This window comes from Lolium perenne, chromosome 5, assembly GCF_019359855.2.
Source record: "Lolium perenne isolate Kyuss_39 chromosome 5, Kyuss_2.0, whole genome shotgun sequence".
NCBI lineage: Eukaryota > Viridiplantae > Streptophyta > Magnoliopsida > Poales > Poaceae > Lolium > Lolium perenne.
Window position 1 is genome coordinate 22,945,189 of NC_067248.2, and position 6,566 is coordinate 22,951,754.

General features: G+C 50.1%; 1 pseudogene; it reads left to right on the forward strand.

The window, feature by feature from the left end:
- Nucleotides 1-434: 434 nt before the first annotated feature.
- LOC127303173 (uncharacterized) lies at nucleotides 435-6,215 on the forward strand (annotated as a pseudogene).
- The last annotated feature ends 351 nt before the right edge of the window (nucleotides 6,216-6,566 follow it).

A 6,566-nucleotide genomic window follows, 5' to 3' on the forward strand; every position in this document is an offset into this window, starting at 1 on the left:
CACCGAGCGCCCGATGACGTGTGCTTGCTCTCTCGGTCTCTGTATGGATGACGGGCAGCGCCCGCGCCTGGTACCAGCCGCATCGCCGGCTTCTGCATCACCTGGGCTTCCGCTCCACGCGCTCCGATGCGTCCCTGTTTGTCTACCGGACCGGCAACGACATGGCATACCTGCTGCTGTACGTCGACGACATCATCCTGACGGCCTCCACCGCTGGTCTTCTTCGGCAGCTCACCGACCGCCTTCGCGCTGAGTTCGCGTTGAAGGATCTTGGCCCGCTTCACTACTTCCTCGGCATCGAGGTTGTCCGACGTGCGGACGGATTCTTCCTCCATCAGCGGAAGTATGCCCACGAGCTTCTCGAGCGTCTTTGGGATGCTTAAGCGCAACCTGCGCCTACTCCTGTCGACACGAAGGCCAAGCTTTCCATGATGATGGGTCGCCGGCGTCCGACGCGCCGTTCTATCGCTCCATTGTCGGTGCTCTTCGGTGACAGCGACGCGACCAGGAGCTCCGATGCTGTTGTGCAGCAGGTGTGCTTGCATATGCATGCTCCTCGGGATGCTCATTGGGCCGCGGTGAAGCGGATTCTCCGCTACGTCTGCGGTACCATGGGCTATGGCTTGACGTTGCATGCTTCGCCCTCGACGTCGACTGACCTTGTCGCCTACTCTGACGCGGACTGGGCGGGTTGCCCGGATACGCGCCGCTCCACCAGCGGCTACTGTGTCTACCTCGGCTCGTCGCTTGTCTCTTGGTCTTCCAAGAGGCAGCCCACCGTGTCCCGCTCCAAAGGTTGAGGCCGAGTACCGCGCCGTGGCTAACGCTGTGGCTGAGTGCACATGGCTCCGTCAGCTTCTGTCCGAGCTCTCTTGTCCTGTTGACAAGGCTACGGTGGTTTTCTGCGACAACGTGTCGGCTGTCTACCTCTCCGCCAACCCCGTTCATCATCGGCGTACCAAGCACATCGAGTTGGACATCCACTTTGTTCGTGAGCAAGTTGCCCTCGGTCACGTTCGAGTTCTTCACGTACCGACGTCTCAGCAATTTGCCGATATCATGACGAAGGGATTGCCATCCACGACTTTTCCTGAGTTTCGCTCCAGTCTGTGTGTCGGTGCCGACCCTTCGACTGCGGGGGGGTGTTGAGTAACATATTGTATAGATATAGGTCCCCGTGTTTTCTCAGGGTTGTACCTGTAATTGTACATGTGTCCGTCTATATATATATGAGCAGCCGGCCCTATTGGTGTTGTGCAATCTCCAATACTCTTCTCTACACCGCCGACTCTGCTCTCTAACAATGTTCGTGTCGTCGTGGTCGCTGGGCTTGACCTCTGCGTTGATGCTGCGCCGGCTCATGCCGGCCGCGTCCTCCGAGAGGATGAGCAGGAGCCATATCGGTCTAGTTGCCACTTGCCACGCTCGACCCTCTGCGTTGCTGCTTCCATGGCGCATGCCGTTGGCATCCTCCAAGCGGAGCAGCAGGACAGCATGAGTGGTGTCATCCAGGTCGCCACACTCATCCTCTGTAGAGGAGGAGCTCAGGATCATCTGGAATGTGAGCGCTCCTCGTCCTGTGCGGCATCATGGACATAGCTATGCTCAACGGAACGGGCCAGGCTTTCTTCACCTCCTTGGCGAGCCGCCCGTACGAAAACGATGTAGGAATACATCCATAGCAAGTGTTGGGCTGTAGATAACTCTAATTAGTCTTTAATGACCATCGTACCCTTAAATATGATGGGGTACGGACAAATCTGAATCATTAATGTGTTTAAGTTTGACAGAGGGTGCGCACCGAAGCAAAAGTGTTATATTTATTTATCCCTAATTCAGATCCCAATTTAATTTCAAATCTAGCAAGAGTACTGCTTCATGTATTCGTAAATCCACACCAAATAAGAGCTCAATTTGATTTCCAATTTGCACAAAGTATACAACAAAACTGTCATGAACGAATCAAAAGGACGTGACCATGTGTGCTTGTTGCCAGGCTTATACATGAGTTCTTCGAATACACAATTTTTTTGGAAGTTCAACGTGTGAGTTTGCTGTATATTTGGTGAAGAAAATTATTGAAACCGCTCGGTTTATTTTTTCAAGGGATCCATAGTGCACAAGTTAGTACAATATGACACATATGTACCTACATTTATGCATCTCTGGTCTTGATGTAGAAAAGTATTGAAATATGCCCAGTCCAAGACACTACCAACATGACTCCTGGGACCCCCATGCCACGTTGGCATGATGTGGAGCGTCTTTGGGAGAGACGCTACCCTTTGGTACAGTTGGTATCCAAAAGGGTTAATTCCGTGAAATAGTTTTGCCGGAGATTTGTTTTTCTAATTTATTTCACTTTTAGGTTATTTTTGTCGATTTTGCCTCATTGCCATCAGAGCTAAAAGCTCCACAACTTCAGATGTTGTTTCTTGCAAATAATTAAATTACAGGCACCATTCCATCATCTATGTACCAGTTGACTAGTTTGCAACAGTTGGACCTATCAGGAAACAATTTAACAAGAGAGATTTTAAACAGAAGGCCCTTGGCCCGGCTTTATATATAAAGCCATCACGGCAACCACATAGTAGCGATACAACACACACCCCACATAAGTCTGATGCCTCTACAGTACTGATGCCATAATACAAATAAGCCAAGTCTGATACCAAGAACAACACAAATGATAGACATGGAAGGTGAAGCACGAGGAGCGGGTGCTAGCGGCAACAAGCGATCGTCGATGGCGTCATTGTCCTCCAGCCCGGGTCCTCGCGTGTAGCCTCCTAACCTCGTCCAGCGCCACGTCCAGCAGTGCTCTGTCCCTCGGTCTGACCAGAACCCTCCAGCTCTGCATGTAGATAGACATTTTGAAGATAGCATCGGTAGGGTGGAGATGAGAGAGCCCTCGATAGCTAACTTGTTACGGATGTTCCACGGCGTCCAAAGATTGCGCTGCGAAAGTAAACCAAGCTATCCTACGGAGTCTACCCGACAAGCCGTTGGCAATGGCGATGAAGTCCGCAGCCCCTGCTGGGTTCCATGAGCAGGAGAGAAGGTCCCTTATCCCTGCCCACATAAACTTCGCGATGTGGCAAGTGAAAAAGATGTGGTCGCAAGTTTCCCATTCGCCACAAAGGGGACACCGCCCGTTCGATGGCCCGTGTCGCTTAACTAATTGGTCCCCTGACGGGAGTCTTCCTCGGATGAGTTGCCAAAGGAAGACCCGGATCTTTGGCGGGACTCTAGTGCGCCAAATTTCCTTGAAGTGCGTGACCGTCCCACCCCGGGACAATTTGGAGTACATCGAACCGGTGGAGTACTCCCCAGATTGCTCAAGCGCCCATCGAACCACATCATCGCCCTCCGAGACCGGCGATAGGTCAAAGATCCTGCAGAGGTTGTCCCATTCCACTCTCTCTGCAAGGCCGAAGGAGCGCCGAAAGCGAATACTCCAGCCCCCGCTGGATCTAACCCCCTGAACAGTTGCGAAGTGGTTATCGCAACAGGCGAACAACCTCGGAAAAGTAAAGCGAAGGGGCCCCGTGCCCGTCCACCAGTCTAACCAGAAGTAGGTCTGCCGCCCATTGTTAACCTGATGCTTCGCACCCATTTTGAAGTACCATTTGATCTTCTGGATGGCGTTCCAGAATTGCGATCCTTTGGTGGGCACCGCCGGGGAGAACAAATCGTGGTCCCCCAGGTATTTGGCCCTAAGAAGGACCGCCCACAGGCCCTCCTCATTCTGGTAGATCTTCCAGATCCATTTAAGCATGAGGGCGATGTTCATGAACTTGGTGTTGAGGATTCCCAACCCTCCAACCTCGCGTGGTTTGCACACCGAAGCCCAGTCAACCATATGGTAACAAGAGAGATGGTATGCAGTGCTGGAAGGAGTCTGCTAACAATTCTTCAGCGTTGAGCGCAAACTCTGCAGATCAATTTGGCACTAACATGGTTCTTCTAGCCTAGAGAAACAACGATCTATCATGTGAATTTCCCAAATTTCTTCAGAGTGCTTCACAACTAGTGTTCCTTGATCTTTCGTACAATAGGTTCTTTGGAACATTGCCAAAGTGGTTACCAGAAAAAATGCCAAATTTGAAAGTCTTGGTGGTGAGATCAAATATGTTTAGTGGCCACATTCCTCGATGCAGAGATTCTACAACGTTGTGGGCGTCCCTGTCTTATCCAACGATTGCTAGTTTTCTAAGATTCGTGCATGTCTGTTTTGCCCACACCACCCTGTACTTTGTTCATCTTCCTTCCCCTAGATCGACCAAGGTGGACACGTACACTTTGATTCTCCCCTATCGTGTCCCAGGCACCTGACCCACCGTCCATCCCTCTCTTCCTGTCCACCAGATCCGTTCTCAAGCATTGGCGACGGCCTCCTCCCTGCGCTCCTCCCTCCGGCGCCACCACCTGCCCCACCTCCAACCTGCCACGCACCCCGCTTTCTCCGCTGACCGGCGAATCGGCGATGGGCCGGCGACCTCCCTTGCCCGAAGATATGGCGGCCGGCGACCTCCCTTGCCCGAGGATATGGCGGCCGGCGACCTCCCTTGCCCGAAGATATGGCGGCCGGCGACGCCACGAATCTGCGCAGGACGGCCGGAGCGACGACAACGCCCTTGACTCCTACCCTCCTCCGACCACGCCGGCGACAAGTAGATCCCGGACGACACCGACCTCTTCTTATCTCTTATTTCTTTCTAAAGGTTTGATTTTTTGTTGTGTTGGTTCTTGGACAAAAATCATGTTCATCCATATTGGATCCGAAATGATATGATGGTATCTGCAGGATTACTGCATCCAATTTTTTTCTTTGTTCTTGGAATGATTGTTATGCAATGGTTATGGTTATACCTGATCTGAAACAAATAAAAAAAATTGGATCCTTTCTCAAAAAAAAATTTGGATCCAAAATTCCTGTTAAATTTGTCCAGATCCTGTAAAGTTACTTGGAAAAAGAATTGATCCAACAAGTCCAGTAATGGTCACTGTTAATCAGTGTGCTAATTTCTTGCTTATGGCCTAATCTTGATCATGTCCTTGCTTTCTTGCATAAACAGAACCATAAAAGCTACAGTAATGTACAATGTATTTAATGTTAAAAGAAAATCATTGCCAACATAATCTTGTTCCTAGGAAATTAATACTCGTAAGAAAAATCCAATGAAGATTTTACCCTGGATAAAATGAAGTGTGGGAGAGCAGGTCGACTTAACGTACTGGAAAACGTAATGGAAATTTCTTGGTCTAGGTCCAACTAACATAGTAACGTTTGGTCAAGGTAGTATGGAACCTGTTTGCAGTACAGGGATATGACAGCAAAAGGTCGGCAAATTAAGGTTGTTTTTGTACCGAACAGAAACATATATTTGAGGGGTTTTCTGCAATGTGGACAGTAGCCTGCACAGATCTTGAAGCAAAAATGGACGCCCGGGATAAGCCCGGGACGCCCACGTGTATGTAGAGAGTGATTTCCGCACATTCCTAAGAATCTTATTGCCTTGAAAGTCTGCATTATTGGATATAGCCCGTAACAATATATCAGGAATGATACCTTGGTCGCTATCAAACTTGAAAGCAATGAGGGTCATGTTTCAGTATCCGGATAACTATATTTCGGAGGAGAGATTATCAGCAAACACAAAAGGCCAAACACGTGATTATACCTTTAAAATTTACAACCTAGTTTGTGAATCTTGATTTGGCATGTAACAGTTTAACAGGGCAGATTCCAGAGCAGATAAAGCTGCTAATTGGGCTCACCAATCTGAACTTATCGAGCAATCAGCTGGTCGGCAAAATTCCAAATCAGATTAGTGATCTAAAGCAGTTGGAGTCCCTTGACCTGTTCTACAACCAGATTTCCGGTGCAATTCCGTCAAGTTTGTTGGCTCTGACCTCTACGAGCTACTTGAACTCGTCATACAACCACTTGTCAGGCATGATACCGTCCGGGCCGCAGTTGCAAACTCTGGACAACCAGATTGACATGTATCGGCAACCCCGGCCTCTGTGGGTACCCTCTATCCAAATCCAAGAATTGCTCTACTAGCACTACTGCTGCAGAGCAATTTGTCTGCCATGAAGATGCAGATCATGGTGTGCCTCTCTACCTTGGGCTGCTCATTGGATTTGTGGTTGGTCTTTGGACTGTGTTTTGCACAATGTTAGCAACGAAAGCCTGGGCGAGGTAGTCTAGGCTCGCCTGACGAAGAAGACCCACAGTATGCAGTGTGAGGAGCCTGCGGCACAATCCATACAATTAAACTGTTCGAGTGTTGTATGTTAATGCTTTGTGGTTTGGAGAGTAAGAGCATCTCCACCCGTTTTCCCAACGAGGCCACCAGGACGCCTTTTTTTTCATCCGTATGGACGCAAACGGTCCACCCGTGCCCCCGGCTCCTCGTTTTCGTCCGGATTAGACTTTTCATCCGTCCGGAGAGCCCAGGCCATCCCGACCCCCCGGGGAGCGCTCGGGGACTCTGGACGAGAGAAAAGCGAGGACGGGCCCGCTCTGCCGGCGAGAGAACAGACGAATCCCACCA